This window comes from Canis aureus, chromosome 31, assembly GCF_053574225.1.
Source record: "Canis aureus isolate CA01 chromosome 31, VMU_Caureus_v.1.0, whole genome shotgun sequence".
Taxonomy (NCBI): Eukaryota; Metazoa; Chordata; class Mammalia; order Carnivora; family Canidae; genus Canis; species Canis aureus.
Window position 1 is genome coordinate 15,122,015 of NC_135641.1, and position 24,967 is coordinate 15,146,981.

At 51.1% G+C, this 24,967-nt stretch overlaps 1 long non-coding RNA gene across 2 annotated transcripts; it reads left to right on the top strand.

Annotated features, from left to right (window-relative positions):
• The first annotated feature begins 231 nt into the window (after positions 1-231).
• Positions 232-932, top strand: LOC144302193 (uncharacterized). 2 transcript variants are annotated; one of them, XR_013369039.1, is made up of 2 exons: positions 232-650; positions 769-932. It is a non-coding gene; the product is annotated as an uncharacterized LOC144302193 (long non-coding RNA). The 2 variants fall into 2 exon arrangements; XR_013369038.1 differs by having other exon boundaries at positions 813-932.
• Positions 933-24,967: the final 24,035 nt, after the last annotated feature.

Below are 24,967 nucleotides of genomic sequence, written 5' to 3' on the forward strand. Positions count from 1 at the left end.
GATGGAGGCCGCGGCCCGCTGAGGCCTGGCAGATGCTGCTGGCTCCCGTTGCACGCGGCCGGCTGCGCTCTCTGGGCACCTGCCGTGGGGGGAGGGCAGGCCCCGGCGCCGGGCTCCGGAGTCGAGGCTGCAGGGAGAAGAGCAACGAAAAGAAAAGCAGGGCGCCGTCCTTGGCACCTGTCGCTCGTGCCCGCCGAGCGCGCTGTCAGTTGCGAGGCCATCGGCGATCGCTCAGCACCGCCCTCCGGTTCCCGCAGCCCCCGGCAAACGTCCTCTCATCACGGCCCCACTGGCAGCCTGCGGAACAATGGATGACCCGGGCCCACGTGTGCCCGTGGCCAGATGTTACGGCCGCAGCAACACCTGGAAGAGCGGCGGGGCGGAGAGCAGGTGACCTTCACGCGGGGCTGGGACACCTGGCCACGGAGCCGTAGGCATCCGTCCGCCGCCGCGGCAGTGGAGCTGCTCCTCCGACCGCGACACCTGCCTGTGGAGGAGTCGCCGCCGCCCTTGCTGGCTGCCGCTGGGCTCCGAGCCATCTGTCGGGGGCGCCCCAGGGGCTCCTGCCTCGTGCCGGACGCGGGACGCCGGTCTCCACCCTGACCCTCTGCCGCCTTCACCTGGGGGCCTGCGACCATCAGCGTCCCATTGTGAGCACCAGGGATGGGTTACAAATAGCAGAGGCCATGATGATGCTCAGGGGGACCTGGGGGCGGGGATCCCCTCGCCTGTGTAAGGCTAAGGGAGGGCGACGGATTCGCCCAACAGCACACAGCGTGCGGACTGTCTGATGCCGACGCCCTGCTTTCTAGCCTGTGTCGCCATGGGACAGCGCTAAGGACCTGTGATCACCGATCCTGACTCCGGAGTGACATCCAATTTTGACACCAGGTCAGGAAGGTCACATGATAATAATACAGCGCTGAAGCTAAGGCTGGTCCCTTTCTATCCTTGAGCGTCCTGCGCTACCATTCTAGGCGGCACTCATGACTCCGCAAACCCTCTGGAGATGTACCCAAGGGGTGGATTCTGGTGTTGAGGTTGGCTGGGAATCGTCCTGTGTTTTCAGGGAAGCCCTTCTGTGAGGTGACCCCCATGGGCTGTTAACAGACTCGGAAGGCTTGTCTGTAAAATAATGAGTAGTTGTTGTCATTATCTTATTGCAGGAACACGGCCCGCTATGTGTTCATAGGCTTCCACAGTGCTGTGGGTGGAGCCTGGGCTGTGCACCCCAACCCCATTCCCAGTTGAGGGGCTCCTGCCTTCCCTAAATCTGCAGGACGGGGACTTTGCACTCACCCCATTTGCCACGGGGAGCTCCTGCCCCGAGACTCTGGCAGGGGATCGTCCATTCTCGGCCAGTGTGCAGCTGGCTGCCTACACCCCATGGGCCCTGAGGATGAGCAGGAGACAGAGCGGCCAGCACATCCCCTCCCATCCCGGACATGGGTGCCTGCACCGTCGGGAGCCCCTCAGAGCTGCAAGAGGTGGAGAGAGGGATCCACGCTGGGGTAACCTCCCTGAGTTCGTGAAGTCCGATGAGCAGACTCGACAGGCTCTGGGTTGAAACCAGTGGCTGATAACTGTCAGCGTACACACGTGCGCAATTCAAGGCCGGGTTGGGTCTGAGCCCGTCCAGACAGGTGTGCTGTCCTGGTACTCGCTATATGGGAAGATTACTGGTCCCATGGACACGGTTGGTGGGCAGGCAGAGGGGAGATGGAATCGGGCCCAACCACAAAGCAACCCTCCCAGGGGGAGAGACATCAATGCCAAGTGAGGCAGGCCCTTCAGGCGGTCAGGTCCACATGCCTCCCCTGCTCCCAGAGTCTCTGAGAGACCAGCTGGCAGGGCCCTGGGGTCCAATGTGACCAGCCTGGTCTGCAGCAGAACACGAGGGTGCCAGCGTGAGGCAAGAGCAGGGTGAGGAATGGTTCCAGGGTGCACACCGGGCCCCGGCCGCAGAGGACGAGCACAGAAGGGCTGCCACGGCTGGGCCCTCGCCTGGGCCCCGTGTCAGCAATGCTCCTGCCTGCGGGTCCCCCCACCTGGTCCTCCCTGGGCAGAGACCGGCTGCAGCGAGCTTCACTCCTGAGAGGCACCGGCAGCCACTACCGCCCATGGACGTCAGAGCCGCGATTCCTGGATCCCTAGCTCCCGGCCACACAGTGCAGAGCCGGAAAACAGAGGCTTAAAACAGCAGACATTCTGTGGTGTCCCAAGTCTAGGACACCATGGGCAGGGGGGTTTCTGCAGCTCTGCCATCTCCGACACCTCACCCACACGACTGCGGCCTCCTCCAGGGAAGCTGGGTGGCTGGGGTCTCAGCCCAGGGGCCTCTGTGGACAGAACCACATCCCCCAAGTCCATATGTGGAAGCCCTAACTCCCACTGTGACCCTAGGTGGTGATCGGGCTACTGTTACTGAGCTGTAACTGCTCTACTTTGAATACTAAGGTTTTATCAGGTCTATGTTTTGAAAGTTATTTCATCTCTGAACAGTGTCTTTGAAGAAGCTTTTATTTATTTATTTATTTATTTATTTATTTATTTATTTATTTATTTATTTTACTTTTTAAATTTAAATTCAATTGGCCAACATATACTACATCTGAAACTAATGATGTACTATAGGTAGGTTTGCAGAAGTTTTTAATTTTAATGAAGTTTAACTTACCAATTTTTTCCATTACAGATCACGTGTTTGGTGTCGTGAGTCACATCAAATCCAAGGTCACCCACATTTTCGCCTTATGTCTAAGCCTATAATTATTTGTGATTACTAGTATTTAAATCTATAATTCAATTTGAGTTCATTAGGCCAGGGTTTTTTAAGCTCTAAACTTATATAATTTGGGACACCTCTCTACAAAGAAAATACAAGATTACAACCACCAAAATAAATCTTATGAAAGGGTCATTGCAAGAGAAGGGACCTGAAAATTAGACTTCCTTAGCCTTAGGGTGAGTCTGCCTGTGTTGCTGGGGTAGGGATGGTGGGGGTGCTGTGGTCCCCCATGAGGTCACAGCAATGACACACGACACAGAAACGTGCTACAAGCATGTGGGCCAGAGCGGCCGGCCAGGCAGTACAGCCCTGGACCCAGAAACCCCATAGCTGAGGCAGGGGCCTTGTCACTTCTGTGCCCACATGACGGTCTGCCAAGGCCCTGGGGCCATCCAGGACCCTCTGGGTCACACCTTCTGGCCCATTCAGCTCTTTCTGCTCCAGGGTCCTGAAGCTTCTCCAACAACACCTGGGGATAGAGAAATGAGGCTCCATCACTCGGGTATCCCTGTCACCCCATCTGCCCCAAAGGGACAGAAATCCAGCATCTAGCTCCCCGGCAGCTAAGGAGCCTCTCTTTCCCTGGCCTCACGCTCAGTGGTGGAGTCCTTCTCTGGAGGTGTACGGGACACTCCTGGAGGGCTGGTGCTCGTTTGTGCCCCAGAGCCCTTGAGGCCTCCGTCTCTGCAGACAGGCCCACTTCCGTCCTTCCCACCCCCAGTGCTTCTGAGAACAAAGCCAGGCAAGAGCTCCTGCTCCCCCCTCCACCCCGACCCCATCTCAGGCATGGCCCACCAGGTCTAGTGCTGGCTGGGTCAGAGGGCACGGCCTTGATGGCGGTGCTGGATGGTGTGTGCAGTCTGACCGGCAGCTTTACTTGGAGAGGAGGGTGACCCTGGGGCTGAGGGAATGGCTAGAATGACGGCAGTTCAGGCCTCTGGCTATTAGTTCATGGAATCCTGGTTCTTCGTTTTGGGGTGAACTTGTGATTAGTTGATTTTAGCTGACAGTCCTTTCAACCGGGAAGGAAAAGTAAATCGGCATCTGCTCTTCCATCCTGGGAATCTGGCCCTTCAGGGGGTGCGTGGAGGGCTGGCAGGACAATCATGCTGAAGAGGAGTCTGTCTCCTCCCAGTCTCCTGGCTCCTCTCTGCACCTGCCTACCCTGTCCTCACCTCCTGAGGCACGTGAGCACGCGCCACCTGTGCCTCCTCCCTGCTGCAGTCAGATCAGCACCTGAGCAAAGTTCAAGGCGGCATGAGGAGCAACAGCAGAAGGGGACCTTTGGCTTCTGTTCTCCAACCTCAAACCCCACAGACACTTGACCAATATATTTGGGAAAAGGCCAAAAAAAACACAGCTTAACTAACAAGTCCTTGAATACAAGTTTGTTTGTTGGTGAAGGCCACACTTTCAGCAGCTGCATCCTGGAGGCTCCACCAGCCAGGCATCCTCAGCAGCGTTGCCAAGGGCTCTTCTCACCGCAAAGCCCAGACCAGCGTGGCTCTCCCTGAACCAAGGCTGAGGCTGCAGTCCAGAGGTGTCCTCCACCCTGGACCTGGAGGTGTAGACATTATTTCCCATTGACTGAAAATAATTAACCAAACCATGCTGGGGTCTCATCTCCAAACAGGAGATGAGCAAGGAAGACTTAGTGAGGAAAGACGTGCATCTCCAACTCTGACAAGGTATGCGGCATCAGCTCAGCCCTCAGTAACTGCAAACCTGTTGTTCCAGAGCCACATGCAGCCGGTGGGCGGGAGCTCCCACAGGGTGCTAGGCCACCAATGCAGGCTGCTGATGGCAAATCTGAACAAACCATTTATTTTAAGAGTTAGAGCTTGCTTTTTTTTTTTTTCTTCTATTAAGAGATAAATTCTGAGAAAAAATTCTTCTCTATCCTATTTCTTTGACAGGGAATAGTCACATCCAATGGCGTGGACTGCATCATGCCCATAGGTACAACAGTGAGGGTAAACACCTACTTTGAAGGGTCCTCCGGGGATCTAACAGCATTGAGTTGGCAATGAAGCCAGCAGAGACCCTGGCACACGGCAAGGGATAGATAAATAAGTCCCTGAAGATCAAAGACCCTTTTATGCTGATGGCTCTAGTGCAGGCACTGTCTCTGACCTCTTAAGGACGTGATGTGATCCCTAAGTCTTGGTGCAGTTTCTAGCCTCATGGCCTCTGTCCAGCTGTCCTTCCCAGGGTCTGCTGCATTTGTGTGTTGGACGGTCTGTTCTCCACCCCTCCCCCAGTTCCATCATAGCCTTCCCAGGTGTAAGGCCCTGCCTGCTGACATTGCACAGCCCAACGGTCACGGAGAAGGAAGGCTGGTAGCTGACGATGGGTGCAGGTGGCTGCCCCTCGAGCCTGGAGCGAGCACACAGCACTGTCCGACCTTGGGAGGGCAGGCAGGCAGTGAAAAATGAGGCTGGGTGGCTGATTCATGAATTGCTGCCTAAGACTGAATATAATGGAAGCAAATTATGCATAAACAAGGTACGGCTTAGATATATGATCATTACCATTTGGAGCCCAGTTTCCATGTAATTTGCTGCAGAAATAACGCAGGTGGGGTGGGCAGTGCAGTCTCCTTCAGAATACCACGAAACAGCCCAAATTGTGGTGTTTATGTTTGTTTGTGCACTTTGGAATCTTCTCCCACATTGTTGGTTCCCTCGTAGGAGGGTCACATGGCACACTGGCTTGGGGACAGCTGTGCCACCCAACCTCACAGTGGCAGCATCTGGGACACCAGGCAATAACAGTAAACAAAAGTGAAAACGTCAACAACATCCCTCCCTTGGAGAACCACATGCTCACAGGAAACACCGCCTGTGATCTGTTAAGGAGTTGTGTCAGGAGGAGGTGCCGTCTATTACCTCCTGGGATGGTAAAGACACCTCCAGACTCCTGGGTGGCAGGTTCCCTCCGGCCGGTGTTGTTCTGGTCCCTGTGTTCTTACAATCTATGCTGTGGATTTAACGTGCATTTCAAAAGGGGCATAGTGAACACAAACCTATTTTTGTAATGTGAGCAAGCAGCACATCATGTGACATTCGTAGGGCACATCGCTTGGTCCTGTAGCCTCCCCAGTGTGTGTTGTCTTGGCTTCGCTTCCTGTGGACGCCAATGACTAAGTTCATGGAGACAAACCCACCAGAAGAAGGGGCTTGCCTGGCCAAGAGCTTGGGCCACTCAGCAGAGATTAGCGGAGGGTCTGCTCTGAAAGCCGTGCCTTCCGTGAGGTCCTGGTGACCAAAAGGAAGCCCCACCACTCTCCGTGTTCACCTGCCAGCGTGGGGAGCAGGTGGGACCAGTGCCTGCAAGACGCTGGCTATGGGCAAGCAGCGACGGCTGGGACTGGACACCGTGTCCTCTGTGTGCTCAGCAACGGAAAGCTCTCCTCTTACCTACAGCTTGAAATAAAATATCCATAAGCAGTTAAGTACCGGGGTTTGCATTGCCACAGCCCCAGCTCTTCTCCAAATCCCGGAGGCTGAGGAGCACGAAGGGGACACACAGGTGCCTTGGGACACAAAAACACAAGTCCAACTGCAACCTGATGGTAGCAGGGATCCCTTTGTGCACCGTCTGGGCCACTGAGCCAGGGACTCTGCTTGTCCCCACAAGGTTTTGGGCTCCCATTACCCTCCCGTGACAAGGCATGTGGGGAGACATCCCCAGGGCACTGGGTTCCACCTATGGGGGGCCGGGTTGAGCACAGACCCATGTTCCTGTGAAACAGTGAGAGTGAAACTGCTGTGTGAGTGTCCTGAGAGGGAGAGTGACCCCAGAGACAGTCAGACTGTGGGTATCTCTGTGGAGCGACATCGGGGAAGGGAACCTGCTAGACAGGATGGTTGGAACTTGTCACCCAGAAAGAAGTGCTCTCTTTCCTGTGCGGTGTTAGCCAGGGGCAGGGGTTGAACTCTTTTGTGCTAGAAGGAGCCATCTGAACTGAACTGGAGGTCCAGTGAGATGGAGCTTTTCACCCCAGAATCCCTGGACAGCATCCAGGGCCCTCCCCGGGGTGTCACCCCACTCATCCTCCCGGCTCCCTCTGTCCCTCCTCCATCCATGTCTGCAACCTCACTCACCCAGCATATGTTACTTAAAACCTAGGCTGGATCTCACAAGGCAAAGTGGTCAGCGTCACGAGCCCGCGCCCGATGTAGGTCATGCTCATCGACTTTCCTGCCTGCGCTTTCAGACAGCGCCCTGTCCATGCTGGGCCCTGATCTGGCCACTCGAGGCCCAAGGTGCACAGAAATCGGCTATCTCCAACTGCCAAGATCGTGGCATGTACACAGATGATCACGGCGTGACATGACGGGGTCATGACGTGGAGGACCGGCTCCCATGATGGGGACAAATGTTCTCACGCGAACGCCTACAGGGTGAAGTGTGCAGGGGCTTGCCGTGAATCTCGAAAGTGGCTCTGGGACAGACCAGGGACTTTGCAGGGACACAAAGACTGGCACTTCATGGAGACCAGGGAGTCTAATTAGAACTATGTCCTCTGGGAGCAGAGAGGCAGGCTGTGGAATGCTGTCCCTGGCATCTGCAGGTCAGTCCAGGAGGGCGGCCTGGAGGAGGGGCCTGTGAGCAAGCTGCTGCCCCTGGGACAGGTGGGTCAGGCAGTGAGGAGGGAGAAATGACTCACAGGTGACACCTCGGGACCTGGTTTTGATTGGATCCCATCCTAGAGAGGAAGGATGACAGAAATGTGGGTCCCAGGGGATGGTCAGGGGGACATTATAAGGTCATGGGCCTCAGAGCCTCCAACCTCAGGGAAAGCAGGGCCAGGTACAGTTTGGGGCTCAGCCTGAGACCGCCCCTGTGGATGAGACAGTCTGCGGGGGCATGGGGAAGCTCCCCAGTGGGTGACAGGGTCGCAGAGCGACAGTTCCCCTCTCACCTGCTGCCTGCACCATCCCTGTCCCCTCGCTCACAGCTGTCCTGCCTGGGTGGCCGGCCACACTCTCACTCCTCCCTGAGGGCCAGACGCCTCCTCTGCCAGAGTCCAGTGGGAAGGAGGACAATGTGGGCAGGAGAACCTTCAGCCCCGCCAGGTGGTGGGCCAGAGGGAAGGCAGTGACACAGGAGGTCCCCGGGCCAGGCCTCCGGTCACCACGTGGCACTCTGGGGCCCAAGCAGTGGCCAGGGTTGCCGGCTAGCAAGGTTCAGGGTGAGCGAGGCCCCCGGCCCTGCTGGGATGGAGCAGACCCTCGGCACACTATTACCCCACAGTGTCCCGGGAGAAGCCAAGAAGCCAAGTGATGCTGCCCAGACCCTGGAACCCACAGAGAGGAAGCCACCGCCTGCCCGACAGCCCAGGTGTCTCTGTGCGCAGCACCGGCCCTGGGGATCCCAGCACGCTGGCTCGGGACAGCTCCACCGAGAGGCCTATCCTGGTGCCGCCAGAGTCCTCGCTGTTATCCTCACGTGGCTGTAGCATATCTCCCAGGACACTCTACGTGTGTCACTTCATCAACCCGGCAGCCTGGAGGAGGGGCCTGTGGTTAGGACCATAGGATAGATCCAAACCTGAGCTCTGCATCTGGGAGCAGTTGTTTACTCAAGGTCAGGGGACAAGACAGCACCAGGGGCTGCACCAGGGATGAGACAGAGGGTCAAGAGCCATTCGGGGGATGGGATGGAGGGCCAAGGGCTGCTCAGGGGACAGGATGAAGGGTCAGGGGCTGCTCAAGGGACAAGACAGGAGGTCAGGAGCCAATCAGGGGATGAGATGGAGGGTCGGGGGCTCCTCAAGGGGTGAGATGGAGGGCCAGGGACCACTCGGGGGATGGAACAGAGGGCTGAGAGTGGCTTGGGGAATGGGATGGAGGGCCGAGGGCTGTTTGGGGGATGGGACAGAGGGTCAGAGGCTGCTCAGAAGACAGGATGGAGGGTCAGGAGCTTCTCGGGGGATGAGACGGAGGTCAGAGGCTGCTTGGGGGATGGCATGGAGGGCCAGCAGCCGCTTGGGGGACAAGACGCAGGGCCCTGGGCTGCTCCACCCTGGGTCTCACTTTCACCCTCCATAGCACCCTGCTCAGCCTGTTCCATACATACCGTGTCCCAGGCCCCAGGAGGGATGCAGAGCCCATTTGCCCCACACGGACCTGCATGGCCACCACAAACTCGGCGTCCCCCAACCTGTCTGTGCAGGGCTCAGCGGATGCGGGAGGGTGAGCTCGTGCCAGAGCTGCAGACACGGCCCCGGTGCGTTCTGAGGGGAGCCAGTGCCGACCCCCCGGACGGCGGGCACTCAGAGGTCACACACTGGCAGTTTATGTCCCGGCGCCTCAGGCCAGCCTGGCGAGCCACCGTTTCGCCGGACCCCTGTGCCGCTCACTGTCACCGCCGTGTGCTTGCTCGGGAGAGGGGCAGCAGGCACAGCCAGCAGAGGCCTTCCGAGGGCGGTGGCACGAGGGACCCCCACCCGGGTCACTTCTACTCAGGACCTCCTGACATGGCCCCTCCAGTGATCTCCTGGTCTGTGGAAGTCGCCACAAGAGTTGAGTCCCTCCCGAGAACGCCCGGGACACCTGAGTCAAGGCAGGACGGCACGCTGGGTTTGCCTTTGCCCAAAGTGTCGGCTCGTCCTTAAATGTCCAGAAACGCCGATTCTGAACAATAATAGTAAGGAAGGTGTGCTCCACCTGGAAGGTCTCAACTCCATAAACCACTTGGGAAACCCAATAATAAGAAGGGAAGGCAGAGAGGAGAGCTTCCGGGCCACTGGATGCCTGTCCCAGCAGCTCCCCGGGCATGGCGGGCAGACAGCGCGGACGCCCCGGCAGGCAGGCCAGCAGGGCCGGCGCGCTGCGCTCCTCTGGCTCGTTCATCACAGCCTGTTACTGTAATTTTAATGAATGTTTATCTTATTTTCTTTGTGTGATCCAATTACTTCTGTTTTCTTACCCAGCATCAGGGATCTCTCGGTTTCCGGAATTTTGCCAATCAGTCCACTTTTGAGAAGAACAATTCAATTCATTATCATTAAGCGCCTACTTCTAATACCACTTTGGGGGAGAACCAGTGAAAGGAGAGCGGCCCTGCCCAGGCCGAGCGCGGCACGGGGGAGAGGCGGTCTGTTCTGGGCACCTGGCGCTCCCGCGCCACAGCCTCCGAGCCCCCTAATGACATTGGGAGTTGCCAGCTCATTAACAGCCACGTCGTCTGGCAGGCCCGCTTGGCGGGGAGACGCTGACAGTTGGGTCTGGAGCCCGTGAGGGTGTGCAGTACTGCGGGTCACAGAGGCGGCCTGCCACTGCTGCTGCCGGCTCGGCCAGCGTTCCCGGGGCAAGGACGGCCTTTGTGTGCTTGTGCACATGTGTGGGGGCTCATGCGCACATGTGGGGGCTCTTGGACGCAGGTGGGGGCTCGTGGGCATAGGTGTGAGCTCGTGGGTGTGTGTGGGGGCTCGTGGGCACATGTGGGGGCTCGTGGGTGTGGGGGGGGCTCATGCACACATGTGGAGGCTTATGGGCACATTTGGGGGCTCATGGGCACATGTGGGGGCTCATGGGCACATGTGGGGGCTTGTGGGCACCTGTGGGGGCTCATGGGCACAAGTGGGGGCTTGTAGGTGCAAGTGCACACGTGTGGGCACTCGTGCATTTGTGTGAGAGTTTGTGAGCACATATGGGGGCTCATGGTTGCATGTGGGGGCTCATGGATGCCTGTTGGGGCTCATGGGTGCATGTGGGGCTCATGAGAGAATGTGAGGACACGTGAGCGCTCATGTGGGAGCTCGTGGGCCCTTCTGTGGGGACTTGTACACGTGTGTGGGGGCTTGTGGGCTCATATGGGGGTTTGTGAGCTCTCGTGGGCACTCCTGCACATGTGCAGGCTCACTCACACGTGTGCTAGAGTGCATGGGCACCTGTGTGTGTGTGTGTGTGTGTGTGTGCACCTGCACTCGTCACAGGAGGCCATGACATTCTGATGATCCCATCACACTCCTGTGAGGCTGGAGTGGCCACCACGGTCATTGTGGGGACAGGGCAGCCAGCGTTCCTGTTTCCTCAACTTGGTCAAGAGGATGCCAGCAGCCCTTTTCACCTGACAGACTTAGACACTTGGACTTCTACAAGCCTGTTTCCTTTTTTCCTCGTTGGACAAGTGCTCAGAGTGGGGGACCAGGAGCCCAGCCTGGTGTTTCTCACGCTGTCTGCCCACCACCCCCATCTCTGTCCCTCTGCACCAGGCTGGGAAGGAGGAGCATGCACCTGCATCTCCATGGAGCTTCTGTGCCACGTCCCTCTCTCAGAGATGGAAGTAAGTGCCTGGTGACAGAGTGGATGGATTCAGCACGCAATTGCAGGTGCATCTCGGAGGCCGTCGTACAGGGTCCAAGTGCCTGGGATGCTGGAAGGATACAATCAAGAATAACCCGAGGCCTGGAAGGAGGGAGGCAGAAATGGGGAAACAAAATATCTTCTAAATGCCAAGTAATCTTGTTCAAACAGCAGAAGTAATTGAGAACCACGATTAACCTGCGGTGGTCAGCAAATTGCCCAGAAGGTTAAGGTCTCCGATCGACGAGGTAATGGCTCACTGGCGGGAAATCATCAGGGCACAGCGTGGCTGCGCTGCGGAGGCTGGACTAGCAGGAGGACGATCCGAAACACAGTCAGTCCAGAAGCGTCTCTTTTGAGGATAGCCTGACTTTCGAAGTTCTTGAGGAAAGCGTGCAAAGACTAAGGGTTTCCATAGGTAATAAATGCTGAATTACAGGACATTCCCAGCAAGTAGCCATTTGGAAAGAAGCTGTCGTCCTTTCAGTACAGTCACGTCCAGTGGCGCACTGACAATGTGCATGTTTCTGGGTGACAGTCAATGGGGTGACGCCCACCCTGACTGTATGATAGGACTCCTAATCCACTGTCACTGACTTGGGCTTGGCTCGGTCACCCCTGTTTGTACACAGATGGGGAACAGAGACCTTTCACAAAGGATCTGCCCTTATGAATGGACTCTGGCACAAGGATGAGCCTCAGTTTCCCCAAACCTCCTTGAAATACATGCTAATAAAGGGCACATTGCTTGAACTCCAAAGCCCTACACAAATGCGAGGGATGCCTTGTCATAAATGTGCTTTGTGTATTTAATTGTATATTTTTATTATAAAGCAGAAGAGAAGCCCTGGAGTGGTTTAGAGCAAACATGTCCACAGACACCCGGATGTGCAGACAGGAGACGGAGGTGAGCTGAGATGGTGATGTGGCTTCGGTGGGTGCACGCGGGATGTGTCTCACCAGCTCTCAGGAGAGGCTCGTGCTGTTGGCGCTGTTGATCTTGGGCCAGAGCTGAGGTCGAAGAGGTTAGAGGCCCAGCCTTGACCCAGTGGTCAGGGTTCTTCCCGCTGTGTCTGACTTGGTTGACGCCTGTGGCTCACCTGACATCACGCCCCACAGACAGACAGTTGGTGGTAACTATCAGCTCTCGTGAATGCTGTTGAGTTTTTTTACTCCATCATCGGGTGGTGCTAGATACATACTAACATCTTGGTATTGGGGAAAATATTACTTATTTCATAAACCTGAATTTCTATTTTGTTTTCAAGGGTATATATAAATTAAAATTAATTTTCGACAACCTAAAACATATTATTTGATATTAAAATGTTAAAGAAATAGACTATGGTGTTTTATTTCTACTGTTTATACATAATCAGATTAATTTTCCCAAAGTCTTTATTAAAAAAAAACAACACTTAATTACAAAATAAAATAAGCCATCACTCTGTTATTTTATTTCTCCATTCACAAAACTATCACAGACTGTCAAGTATCATTGCATCAGGTGTGAGAGTTATCTCTATATGTGGTTGCTCCTCCTTTATAAAGTTGGTACAGTTTCGATTTAAAGTCCTTTAAAGCTGCCCCCTATGTGCGCTTCACCGTCATGCATACCTTGTGGATAAAAGTTGGAATTTTCAGGGTAAGGTTGTATAACTAGAACTGTATGGATTTGGATGAGATCTCTTTAAAAAAGATTGAGTTATTTATTTGAAAGAAAGAGAGAGTGTGAGCAGCAGAGGGGCAGAGGGAGAGGGAGAGAATCTCAAGCAGGCTCTGCGCCCAGCATGGAGCCCAATGCATGAGTGCATCCCATGATCCTGATGTCATGGCCTGAGCCGAAATCAAGAGTGGGACACCTAATGGACTGAGCCCCCAGGTGCCCCTGATGACACCCTTTTGATAAGAATATTCGAATCTGGCTCTTAGCATTTGCTGCTCGATAGAATACTTGGGGAATTCCTAAAAATGCCAATTCCAGGTCCCCACCCAAAGTCCCCCACCTCACTGGTTAGCAGCAAGGCTGGGATCATGAGTCTGGAATGGGATCCAGAGTCTGGAATCATGGCTACCACAGAATCCTCTGTTGTGCTTTTACGTTTCTCTCCACATCATGTATGCCTGGGAAGTACCAGAGAATGCGGTTTCCCGACTCCTCCTGGGAAGGTCGTTGCAGTCAGGTGCTGGCCTGGGTCAGCTTATTCCCACAAGAACACAAGCCAAGTGGGAGGATGCAGGTGAGCAAGCAAAGTGTGATGCCTTCACAGATATGAATTCCATCCCAGAGCAATAGATGAAGGATGTGTCTTATTGTAACAATGAAATTTTTTAAAAAATGTACCAAAAACAATAAAAGGAGAAGATGGTTTTCCCACCCGGCTTGATGCTGCTCGTAGCCCAGGGCACGCTGAGCAGGGTTCTCAGACTAGACGTTGAAGATGTCTTCCCAACATGCCATGGCCACTCTGCCTACTGGTTCTCCTAGAAGAAAGTAAGCCCCTGACGTCCTGCTCAGGATTTGACTTTGGTCTGTTTTCTTCTCTTTGGTCAGTAGCACCATCATGTACTTATCACTTGCAACGTCAGTGACACACCATGGACTCTATCACTACCATCCCACTGGGGACAGCCATTCCCACAGCTGCTTGCTGTCCCCATCCTCTGTCCCTGAGTCCAGCGAAGCACCGAGGTCTCACAGGATGTCTCTCCTCCCCTTGGGACCACCTTCCCCCATCAGCCTGCTACAGCCAGAACCACTAAGTCATCCCTGAACAAATACGAAAACCTACTTACTCTTCGTCTTCCAAGTTCAAGAAATACTACCCAAGACACACAGCAAAAAGCGTTATCTTTAATTATGTCCTATGTTTGCACAAAGTTTACACATTTGTTTTATGTTTTCATCTGTGTATTTGCTTCAGTGTTATCTCTTTTAAATTATAAACTAGAAGGCAAGGAAGAATTTTTAAATAGTGTTTGCACAATACTTAGCCTAAATCTCAACGCGATGAACAAGGTCACATCAAGTCATCTGTGAGAGTTCAAGCATGTGCATTTTTCCAAGTCAACATTGAAAATGGTTATTAGGATATATCTCTTGTCCATGCAGGTATTGGCAGCTAGCATTTCTTCAGTGCTTATAACATGTGTGCCTTTTAAAAATTCATTTGTTCCTCATGGCACAGTCAGGGCGGGTACTGTTACTGCTTATGCCAGACGGACCAGGGACATCCTCCAAAGCACCAAGCATGCGCTGCAGCTATATGTGGAGGAGTGGGACTTGAACCTAGGTGCCGGTGCTAGGCCTTGCTCCCTGACCTTCTCCATGGATCCATGTTCCCTTTCTCTGCTGTGTAAGAGTTACTGCAAACTTGGAGGCTCAAAACAATGCCCATTGAACGTCTCACAACTTCCGTGGATCGTAAGTTTGAGGGTGGTTTATCCAAAATCTCTCATTCCTGATCTCACCAAGCTGCAATCCAGATGGTGGCCAGTCCACAGGCTCACAGGAGACGGAGACCCACCTGGAGGACATGCTTCCAAGTCCAGTCACTAGGGAATCATCTTCTTGCACTTGTGGGGCTGACATGCCCGTCCTCCTGCTGGTTGTCGGCCGGGAACGAGAAGTGTCTTGCTGTAAGGCAGCCTGTGTCTTCGAAGCCACGTGGGTCTCTGTCCTACGGTCTCTAAGGGGGAGTCTTCTGCAGTGTAGCCTACTCATGGGAGTGACATCCTTCCACTCTTCTCCCATGCGGTTGGTTAAAAGCAAGTTGAAGATTTCACCCATAGTCAAGGAAAGCGATTGTGCAAAGGCGTTACTCAATGGGGGCCGCCAAAGGTGCATCTTCCACATTATTATTAAGGAAATGATGTCAGAATCAATGCCAGAATCTCACAGACTTGAGGGCATGAGGATGGATTCAAGCTCCATTAAATATCAACTTCTTTACTTGAGAATCAAGGGATGTGTTCTGGGAAAGACTATTGTCTGGCAGGACACCTGGGCTGTCTCACTGGCTCAGCCACCAACACCCCTGGGGAGCACAGAGAGACCAGTACCAGGGGAAACTGAAGCACAGTGGGGTCCATGAGTTGGGGTCAGGCTGAGAACTGGGAGGAAGTTCCAGGTCAGGGGTGGTCTGGGCAGGCGCCAAAAAGGACCAAGGTGAGACAAACAGGTGTGCTCACATGGAGAACACTGGACGATTGGAGGTGGAAGAGAGGAAGGTGCAGGTGGGGTCAGGAAGGAAGGTAGGGGACTGGTGAGACAGGATGAGGGGTCAGGGTCTGGGTTTGAGCAGGGAAAAGAGACACCCGTGCCCAAGGACTGGCATGGTCGCTTTGCACCAGACTCATTAGAAATAAGCTCCCTATGGCTACTATCATGGCCTTGGTGATTTTACTTTCGTATTAACAACCACCCAACATCACTGTCACTAGATCCTATTTTGATTGTGCATATGGACCAGCATTTTAGGTAAGTGCCACAGGAGTGGATCCTATGCCAGCCCGCTAGTCCTGCTTTTTGCACCCTACCTGGAAGCTAATTCTCATGAATGATCACAGCACTGCTTGCATGTCCTTTTAGGGGATGCTCACAAAAGGGGCAAGCGGTGTCAGGTACCCACAGCTCAGCCCTGTCCATCTTGTGCTGTTTCCTACACTAGCACAGGAGAAATGTGTGCATCATTACAGCATCCTTAACGTTCTTGCAATCCCTTAGTACACTATATAAAAATCTTTAATTACTGCAATAAAGAAGAGGCACATATTATCGGCGGTACATCTTGGTTGCTCTTCTGCAAGTCCCTCCCTGGGGCCCTATAATTGCTTTAGCCAACCATTAACCCAAAGCAAGGAACTAATAGAGAGTATATTATTGTTTAAATAATGCATTTGCTTTGAATATACAATTATGGCGCGTGGACGGGGAGCCATGAGAGGAATATAATTTAGCACAGACCGTCAGCAAGTGAGCTTTTCAACCCTCTCCTTCCAGAGGCCTCCGAAAATAATCCGTCCATTACCTCAGCCCCAACTTCAATGAGCTTGTGCCTGAACACAAACGGAACCAGGAATTCATGAACTTGAGTCAGTTCACACATCCCCATGTCCCACAGAAGCCCCTTACTCTTCCTGATGAACCAGTGACCTGTGACAGTGGCCACTAAATTGGGGTAAATGACCGTGTGGATGCATTGCCCCAGAGGAGAGACGTTTGCCTTTGTGCAGCAGCCGGGTTTCAGTTGCATTTAGCAGTTATTTATTGAGAGTCCGTTGAGAGACACTGTGGGATTATAAAGATGAATAAACTGGAGACGTCAACCTTGAGTATTTATAATCTAGTTGGGGGGAGAGGGAAAGTGCTCCAGAAGAGCACCGCACAGTGTGGCCAGTTGCGTACACAGCGTGGCAGCCTTGGAGGAGTGGGGAACCCCCCCCCCCGCCAACCCACCAAGCTCAGCCCCAAGGGATTGGCAGTGTACTGGCAGGTCAGGGCTTGGGAAGCCGCTGCACAGTCCGGATCCAGGGGATTCCTGGGAGGTCACCCAGGCGAGGGCCGTGCTCCAGCAGCTCCCGGGAGGTCAGCTCTGCTGGCAGCTGGAGCCGAGAGAAGAACCCAGGAGCTCTGGCGGGAGGTCTTCCTCCTGGAGGGACTGAGGGGCAGTCCGGGTTTCCCCAGGAGGATATTCCATCCTCAGAGCTGCACTGGAAATGGTGAGCCTGGAAGCGGCCAGATGAGTTCAGACGGCACAGCAGAGTCCAGACGGGAGGAGGGAGGGACAGCATGATCACCCCACGTGCTACAGGGGGTTCTTATAAACAACCTTTTTTTTTTTTTTTGGAGTTCAATTTGCCAACATATAGCGTAGCACCCAGCTGGGTGACGGGCACTGAGGGGGGCACTTGATGAGATAAACAACTGCCTTTGAAATGATCATCTCTCTGCTGACAAGAGCGCTGAGCTCAGGTGGGCCGTCCGCTGAGAAGATGCAGGGGAAAGGGAACGTTTGAACCGAGGCAGCGTTTCCTGATCAGAGGAGAGGTCAGCAGAGCCCACGGGCAGCACCACCGCAGGCTGAGGGCTGGAGGCAGAGGCTGGGAAGGCCTGTCGGAGGAGGTGTGCTGCAGTCCCAGGCTCCCCATCACCCCGCCAGGGCCTGGCCACACTGACTCGGGAAAGGTGACCAGATGCAGCCAAGAGGGGTGGGGTACAGCTCAGGTCAGCCAGGCTCAAGGAAGCCCATCCTGCCTGGCCCCACCTGGCCCCTTGCACAATGACACGGAGGCGAGTCCCAGCGGGGAAGGGCCTGGGCCGGAGGTCACGGGGTCAGGACTGGGGTTGGAGGACGTCCAATTCACACTAGGGCCCATGGCTACTCCAGGAGCCTCACAGCCATGTGGGGCGAGGACATCTGAAGTCGCACTGCCACCATAGCGAATAGGCTGTCCCATCACCTTCCCGGCCCAGAGCAGGTGCCGGTGACCAACACCACTGTGGGCCCGAGCGGGACCCAGCTGGGAAATCCTGGCATCCGTCTTGCCTGCCACGCAGGGCCCTTCAGGGGCGCTGCAGACCTGCCGGGGCCGGAGGGTCATTGCCTGTCCACCAGCTTGTTTTAGAGTTTATTTTATTTCAAGAAGCAAGGTGCTGGAGAGGTGGGGAGCCTGACCTGTCGACGGGCCCGAGGACCAAGCAGCTTAATGGTCAAGACAAAGCCCAGTTGTTGAGTCTCAGAGGTGCAAATGGAAGGTCTGCTTCTTTTTCTCTCCGCTTGGCTTTAAGAGTTTGTGCTGATTTTAATCCCCCAACTGCCCTGTTGGCTTCTCAAAATAATGGAAGAGAAAATAATTAACAGCTGTACTAGCAGTGGGGAGCAAGCCACCCAGCGCTGTGTTTCTGGGGCAGATTTCTGGCTGGGAGTCTTAAGAGCGAAATTAACTCCAAAGTACACTTGAACATCTCAAAGAAGTATTTTTTGCTTCTAAAGAGTTGTCGTCACACTCCTGTGTTAGGACAGCATCACCACCCTTGCCCAGCACTTAGTCTTGTGCACAGAAGTCCCCCAGCCAGAGGCGGGGGAAGTCACTCGGTCTTTGTAATTCTGGGGGCGGGCTGCTCCCCGGGATAGCAAGCCAACTGCCCACCCCTGAGGCGCTTTGTCATCTTTGCCTCCTGTTTGTGCCAAAGCGCAGAGCTGGAGAGGAGATGGGATCTGCAAACAGACTGTTGGATGAACACCAGCGAGTGTTGGCTGACACAGGGTATAGATGGACAGACGTGTGTGGATATGTTCTTGCTGTGGACTCAGCAGAATGAGCCACGTGCTCAGGGTTGTATCACCCAGGGAGGGCTGCTGCATCTACACTCAAGGACCACATGTCAGTGCTCTTCCTCAAGGTTTGCTCAAGGGGTGGATGGCATTTCAGGAGTTCTCCAGAGGATGGGTAGGAGGGAGGGATTCCTCTGTGGCAAGGAATGTGTCACACTCTGGATCAGGCTGGAGACCCAGCAGAGCTGTGGGGGCAGTCCTCCTCTGAGTCTGAAGGCCTGAGAGCCTGCAGGCCCAATAATGGAATTTCTAGTCTGAGCCCACGTTCAGAGGCAGGGAAAGACCCCTGTCCCAGCTCTGTGGCAGTCAGGGAGGGAGAGAGAGAGAATTCTCTTGTTCTCAGCCTTTTTGTTTCAGTTCATCTGTCACCAGATCAGGTGCGGCCCACCCACACTGGCAAGCACCATCTGCCTTACTCAGTCTCCAGATTCAAATGCTAATCTCACCCAGAAACACCCAGAATAATGTTTAAATACCTGGGCATCCCATGGCCCCATTGATACATAAAACTAACCACCACATAGAGACTTAAAATCAAGCATGTGTAGTAGGTGTATGCTGAATGCACACTGTGTAGATGCGAAGTGTTGAGGAGGGCCACGCTGGCTTGTAGCTGTGGGATGAAAACAGCTGAAGTGCTTCCTAGCTACCCACACATCGATTCCATGAAACGCCTACTTTTGCTCCTTTTTATCTGGGTTGTTTCTCTCACTGTTGGAGTCTAAGCGTCCTTTTAATACTCTGGGATCAGACACCTTATTGGATATGTGATCTGCAAACCTTTCCTCCCCCCCTGTGGTTTGTCTTTCTGTATACCTAACGGTGCATTCTGAGGAGCAGGGGCATTCCATTTTTATGAAGACCAATTCCCATTTACGCATCACGCCTTTGGGGTGGTATCAAAGAAGTATTTGCCAGTTGCAAGGTCATAGGACCTCTCCTGTAGAGTAATTTAGGATCTGACATTTGGGCTTCTGTCAATCCCACTGCCCTGACTGCCCTACTGTTACTGTGAGTCCTGAAGCCAGGCAGGGTATAAGCCTGACCTTTGCTGCTACTTTTTTTTTTTTTAAAGATTTTATTTATTTATTCATGAAAGACACACAGAGAGAGGCAGAGACACAGGCAGAGGGAGAAGCAGGCCCCATGCAAGGAGCCTGACGTGGGACTCAATCCCAGGACCCCAGGATCACACCCTGGGCCTAAGGCAGATGCTCAACTGTTGAGCCACCCAGGCCTCCCATTGCTTCTTTTTCAAAGTCATTCTGGATATCCGAAGTCCTTTGTACTCCAAATACACTTTAGAATCAGCTCCTTAATTTCAACCAAAGCGTCCTGCTGAGATTTCAACAGGAATCGCGTTTATGCTACAGGGCACCTCCCGGAGAACTGCAGTCTCAGCAATACTGACTTTTCCAGTCCATGAAAACTGTGAAAACTGGATATCTCTCCATTTAGGTGAATTTCTTTGATTTTTCTAGGCAGAATGCTGTCGTTTTTAATACACAGGTCCAGGACTTTATATTGCTGTGGTTTTAAAATTTATTGCCGTGTGTTTTACCCTTTTGTCACTGTTGTGAACGGAACTGTTTTCTTCATCTCACTTTTGGAGTGTTTGCCATTGGGATATAGAAATACAACAGATTTCTACATATTACCCTTGTGTAAAGCAACCTCTAATCCATCATTTTTCTAACTGTTTACTTATATTGTGTATTTCTTAGAATTGTCTTCATACAGCATCACATTATCCGTGAATAAAGGCACTAATAAAGGTGAGTGATCAGAATCACTTACACAACATTGAGTGGAAGTGGTGGCACTGGACATCTTTGGTTTTTTTCTGATTTGGTGGGAAACCTTTCGATTGACAACCATGGATGATGTTAGCCGTACGTTTTCCGTGACTGCCTCTCATCAAGTAATCCCTTCTACTCCTAGTTTGCTGGGAGCTCTTGCCATGGGTGGTGCTGGATTTTGTGAAATACTTTTCCTGCATCTGTTAGACATCATGTCTCTTTGCCCTCTACTCCATTAATGTATGTTACATTACTTGATTATTTTATTTAAAAATTCAGCTTTAAGGTGATATCATTAACAAAATAAAATTGTCTGAATTTAAGGTGTACAACGAAGTGTTTTGATATAAGTATATCTTGTATAATGATTAACTCAATCAAGCTCACTAATGTATCCCTCACCTCACATAATTACCTTTTTGTGTGTGTTGAGAATGCTTAAGATGATGTTTGGATTTAAACCAACTGAGCATTCCTGGGATAATCCCCACTTGGACTATGTTGTTGGATTTAACTTGATAATACCACGTTAACAATTTTTGAATCTGTAGACATTTGGGATATTGGTTTATAGTTTGTTTTGGTTTTTTGTCATGTGTTTGTATGACTTCAGTGTGTGGTAATTACTGACTCAAAAGGGTGAGTGTTCTATCCTTTTTCTGAAAGCATTTGAACAGAATTCATTTCTTCTTTCATTATTTTATAAAACTGATGTGTAAATTCACTTGAGCTTTTATTTTTTTAATCAAGGTATTGTATTTTAATGATGGAATTAACTTCTCGGGTTGTTCTATATCTGTTCAAATTGTCTATTTTTTTTGAGTCAACTTTAATATCTTTCTGAGAATTTTCCACCTTTACCTAAGCTGTCTAAAATGTTAAGATAAAATGTTCATAATATTTTCCTATATACTTTTAAATTATTTTTAAAAGATTTTATTTATTTATTTATGAAAGAAAGAAAGAAAGAAAGAAAGAAAGAAAGAAAGAAAGAAAGAAAGAAAGAAAGAAAGAAAGAAAGGGGGCTGGGAGAGGAGCAGAGGGAGAGGGACAAGCAGACTCCCCTCTGAACACACCTCAATGCAGGACTTGATCTCATGACCCCGAGATCTTGACTCGAGCTGAAATCAAGAGTCAGATGCCTAACCAGCTGAGCCACCCCAGGTGTCCCCTATTAAATTCTAAAAGGTTGGGCAGCCCAGATGGCTCAGGGGTTGAGCGTCTGTCTTTGGCTCAAGTCCTGATCCCAGGATCCGGGATCGAGTCCCACATCAGGCTCCTTGCATGGAGCCTGCTTCTCCCTCTGCCTATATCTCTGCCTCTTTCTCTCTCTCTCTCTCTCTCTCTCTCTCTCATGAATAAATAAATAAAATCTTTTTTAAAAGATTCTAAAAGGTCAGTAGCAATTTCTCCTCTTTGTTGCTGATTGCAGTAATTTCTGTCTTTTCTTGCTTCATCCAGCTAAACTTTTACGAACTTAGTTGATCTGTTAGAAAGCCAAACATTGGATTCAACATTTTCTTTTGCCTTTGGATTTTTTTTAACATCTATTATTTGTCTTCAGGATTCTACAGTGTTACCAGCACATCTCTGGGGGTAGAATTCTGTTTTATTGATCCTGCTTGGATTTTGCTATAAATCTGAGTGAATACTTATCAACTCTGTGACACTTTTTGTCTTTTTCTCAATACCATTCTGCCCTGTGTTCTGTCATTTTCTAGAAGTCTCATCAAATGTGTTAGACACACTCACGTCACTTTCATGTCTTCTGTTGGGTTTCTTGTAACTTTCTCTCTTGGCTGCATTCTAGGCAATGTCTTCCCCAGCTGCTTTCTAGGTGCCTATCTTACCTTCAGCTCTGTCTAATTTTCTGAGCATCCACAAAATTTTTTTTTCACTTCAATGGTAGTATTATTTTTAGGTTTTTTTAATCCTTTTCCAAATATATTCTTGTTTTTAATTCCTCTTAAAGAGGGATTATTTCTCCAAAAATTTTTTAAATAACCACTTTATATTAAGTATATGAATATTCAAACATCTGAAGTCCTTTACTATTTTTTCTTGCTGATTTGTGTTCATGTTGAATTTGTGTGTGTGTGTGTGTTATATTTTTAAATTGTAACTTGTACTGATGGATCTTAATCTAAAGAATTCTGAAGTGCTTGGTTGCAAGTATTTTCTTATAGGGAGATTTTTATTTGCTTCTGTCATCTACCTAGGATGAATATCAACCTCGTATCTCTTTAATTCAATTTATTGGTTTGGATTACTAATACATTACAAATAATTCAAATTTGAAATGCCTATAAGAAGGTACAACAGGGATACATGTTTTTAATTTACATCATTTTTCCTCCTAATCTTGTGACTTCATTCTCACACACACCCCCATGACAGATACTAGTATTTGCCCATCCAGCATTTATTTTCTCTTCTTCCCTACTTAAAGACTTTAATCATGGGTATATATTCACATATAACTAAAAAATGACATTTTCAGGCTCCATTGCAAATATGGATGGTTTAATGTAACAAACTTCTGGTCAATGACACATGTATAGGATCCTACCTCATAGAAACGTCTGGAAAGCTGTCGTTTCCTTGACCCACAGAGATAGGCTTATTTTGTGAGACAGAGAAATGATGTCCAAGTCTCCACAGAATAGTCTAGACACCTTCCTGGCCCTGGACTGATGACCTGTTGACTTGTTGTTACAAGACAAAAGCAAGCCTTATTCATTTAAGCCTCAGTGGTGTGGTTCTTGCAGCCATACATGACCTCTGAGACCTACAGCTTCCACCCACAGGCTCAGCAAGATATGAGCCTTAGTCTACTCCTCTTCACTGCTCAGACCAGGCCCAGGTCCTGGCCATGAGAGGAGGATGAGGGACAATAAACTTCATGTCTTCTGATTTCTGGATTCATCAAAGATCCTTAGGTCAGCCTGGACTCATTTTGGTTTTAACTCCACTCTTCAGCTTTTGGATGTTTCCCTTGAGGAGTTAGTCTCTGCATCCATTTCTTGCAAAAGTGGAGATCATGGTAGCACCTGCCTCACTGGATGGCTATGGGGGCTAAAGGCCTTAGTCTATGCAGAGAACAGAATCATTCCCTATACACATTACACCCATGTCGTCATCTGCTAAAGGGGCTGTGGGCTCTCACAGGGCATACATGTGGGGCTGGGCTTTCAACTTCAGTCTGGTGGGTTGATGGTGCTTCTTCCTAAACATGTCTTGACTCTTGATGAATGACTCCTTGTGCAGTGAGCCTGAGGACCAGTAGACCAGCTTGATTCAGGGGATGAGGGCCCTGCCAGAGAAAAGTTAGGGGAGATGGCATGAAGAGGACAGGAAAATGAGAAGCCAGGAGCAAAAGATGGAGAAAAGACAACCAGGAAGCATGTTTTTAGCCAAATAATACTGCATTAATGCAATATAAAAATAACTGGTATTTAGACTCCTAGCAAGCAGCGAAGCATTAAATTAAGAATCACTAATGTGCTCTCTACACATAAAAATAAAAATAAAATAAAATGGGAAGTGTGAGCAGTCTTGAAAACTCAGACCAAAAAAGTGATACCTAGAAAAATCATGTTTCAGGTCTGGGTCACCCAGATCATCATTTGGATTAATTTAACTGGGAATATAATTATGCACCAGTCTGCAAAGGGTGACCTCTCCTCTCAGGCAAAGCTCTTCTCTGTGGCTGGGACTTGGAAAAGAGGAATAAATACATTAAAATACTTCTCTGGGTGCTTGGAGAATTTGCAGGATAATGTCTGTAATGAACTCTAAGCTTCTTAAAAAATAATCCTTGCAAAATCACACAGGGAGACTCATTATAATGGTGTCCTCAGGAGTAGCTGGGCCAGGTGAGTCGTATGTGGCGTTATAATGATGTCCTGGTGGTATGTAGAGAAACAGACCCCCATGGACGTAGTTCAAGCAGCTCTTCTGTTGCACGGAAGCTCGGGAAGTTCATTTGGCAGCCTGAGGGAGTGTGGCTGTCTTTTCCACCTAGCGCCTGTGCTGTGAGCTTTGTATACAGGTATCTCTAAATCCTCCTTCCTTTGTGTGTTTAGCAAACTCTTGGTGAACTCCTTTTTTTGTGCAAGGTTGTGAAGAAAGCAGTCCTTGTCTTCAGTTCATTTACAGCATCTCAAGGTAATGCTCATAAATATGAGCATAAATAAATACACAAACAAATGAGCCAATGACCAAAACAAACTCCTGCAAACACTGTGACTTCCAGTGTGACTGTGTGTGCGAGTGTGTGTGTGTATGAGAGAGAGAGAGAGAGAGCTTCAAAGGGCTTCAAAGCTCTTGGAGAGGCAGTGTCTGGGAACTAGATGTGAAACCCCTAAAGTTGTGCCTATGAGCCTCCAAGAAATCGGATGCCCCGGCCCCACCACATCCAGGAGTAGGTGCCTCCAGAACCACATCCACAAATGGTTTCTATTTTGAGGCAGGAGGGTGACTGTCGGGCTTTCTAATGCACTCATGACTCAACGATCTGACAGCCAACTCGCACCTTGACTTTTCTGCCTCAGTTTCCCCTGCTGTGAGGTGAGCAGATTACTGTAGTGATTCAACACTCCAGCAAGTGCTGTGTTCTGTGTCTGCACCACATTATTATTCTCCCTGCATTTCTGCTCCTCTTCATTCCCTAGGACAGCAGGTGCGGGAGTGAGCAGCGGAGGAGGTTGGATGCATTAGTCAGGTCAG